The 1,931-nt window shown below is 45.0% G+C and overlaps 1 protein-coding gene across 1 annotated transcript in view; it reads right to left on the reverse strand.

Moving 5' to 3' along the window:
• LOC144703634 (Protein kinase superfamily protein) overlaps positions 1 to 1,403 on the reverse strand; it is a 6,139-nt gene extending 4,736 nt beyond the window's left edge. The window contains exon 1 of the mRNA XM_078575851.1: positions 1 to 1,403. This exon is cut by the window's left edge and continues 626 nt beyond it. The gene's annotated coding sequence lies outside the window, so the exon portion shown is untranslated.
• Positions 1,404 to 1,931: the final 528 nt, after the last annotated feature.

The raw sequence follows: 1,931 nt of genomic DNA on the forward strand, positions 1-1,931 counted from the left end.
GGGTCAGAAGTTGAACCGCAGGAAGAGAGCAGAGAGAGATTGGGAAGATGACGAGTGGTTCTGAGGAGAATCAGAAGTTGAACCGCAGGAAGAGAACAGAGAGAGAGAGAGGAAAGAAGCCTGGGGAGATTGGTTTTGAAGACGACGGGTTCGTAGGAGAGTCAGAGCTTGAACAACAGGCAGAGTAGAGCAGAGATGGAGAGAGAGATAACTGGAGAGATTCTGATGAAGGATGAGGACTGGTTCTTAAGAGGGTCAGAAATTGAACGCAGGAAGAGGACAGAGAGAGATAGGAAAGATGCCTGGGGAGATTGGTTTTGAAGACGACGGGTTCGTAGGATAGTCAGAGCTTGAACAACAGGAAGAGGAGAGTTGAGAGAGAGAGAGAGAGAGAGAGAGAGAGAGAGAGAGAGAGAGAGAGATATTCTGATGAAGATGATTTCTGGTTCTTAAGAGGTTCAAAAATTGAACGCATGAAGAGGACAGAAAGAGAGAGAGGAAAGATGCCGGGGGAGAGTGGTCCTGAGGATGATGACTATTTCTCAAGAGAGTCGGAGCTTGAACAACAGGAAGAAGGGAGTTGAGAAGGATAGAGAGAGAGTGAGAGAGAGAACGCGCGAGAAAGATGCCTGGAGAGATAGGTTCTGAGGGTGGCGATTGGTTTTTAGGAGAGTCGGACTTTGAACAGCTGGAAGAGGAAAGTTGAGAGGGAGAGAGAGAGAGAGAGAGAACGCAAGAAACACAGAGAGAGAGAGAGAGAAAACGCAAGAAACACACAGAAAGAGAGAGAGAGAGAGAGAGAGAGAGAGAGAGAGAGAGAAAACGCAAGAAACACAGAGAGAGAGAGAAAGAGAGAGAAAGATGCCTGGAGAGATTGGTTCTGAAGATGACAACTGGTTCTTAAGAGAGACAGAGGTTGAACAACAGGATGAGGAGAATGAAAAGGAGGGAGAGAGAGAGAGAGAGGAAAGAGGCCTGGAGAGATTGGTTTAAAGATGACAACTCGTTTTTACGAGGATTCAGAGCTTGAACAACAGGAAGAGGAGAGAGAGAGAGAGGAAAGATAGCTAGTGAGATTAGTGATGAAGACGACGAGCGGTTCTTATGACGGCAAGACCCATTGAAGAGAGAGAAAGCATGACAGAGCTTGAAACACAGGAAGAGGGCAGAGAAATAGCGATGGAGAGAGAGAGAGAGAGAGAGAGAGAGAGAGAGAGAGAGAGAGAGAGAGAGATGACGGCCGGTTCTTATGAGTGCAAGACCCGTTGAAGAGGGAGAAAGGAAGAGAGAGAGATTGGAAGAGAGGAGGAAAGGAGAAATGCCCCCATTTAAGAGAGGACGGGGATGGAGAGACAGAGGTAACGTCTGGTTGTTAAGAGGACAACACTCAATGGAGAGGAAGGGGAAGAAAAAGGGTGGTTGGACGAAGAAACGCTAGGTTTTAAAAAAAAATTATAGTTTTTGTTAAGAGAGACAGATGTAGAGGGGTTGAAACGGAGAAAAGCCTAATGGGTTTTCATAAATGTTTTTCTCTTTTCAGTGGGTTTCGTCCAAAATATCTGATTCTTAAGGGGACAACGCGCAAAGGAGAAAAAGGGTCTTAAGTGAACAAAAAATCATTGGTAACTTGGTAAGAAAACGAAGGACATAGAGAGAGGAGCCATTTATGGTGAGAATCGTTCTGAAGTGATCATATGGTTCTTGTGAGGACAACAAAGGTTAATGAGAGAAGGGGAGAGAGAACGAGAAAATAAATATTTTTGGTGAGATAACTCCTAAGATATCTCCTGATTCTAAAGAAACCAAGAACCATAAGCTAGAGGGAGGATTGCATGCTTCTCGTGGATGGGTCGTTGTCCCTCACGGGATACTTCCACTTTTGCTGCCATGACAAAGCCTTCCATGATATTAATGGAAAATAATTTTGAATC

This window comes from Wolffia australiana, chromosome 5 (genome assembly GCF_029677425.1).
Source record: "Wolffia australiana isolate 7733 chromosome 5, ASM2967742v1".
In the NCBI taxonomy this organism is placed as follows: Eukaryota; Viridiplantae; Streptophyta; class Magnoliopsida; order Alismatales; family Araceae; genus Wolffia; species Wolffia australiana.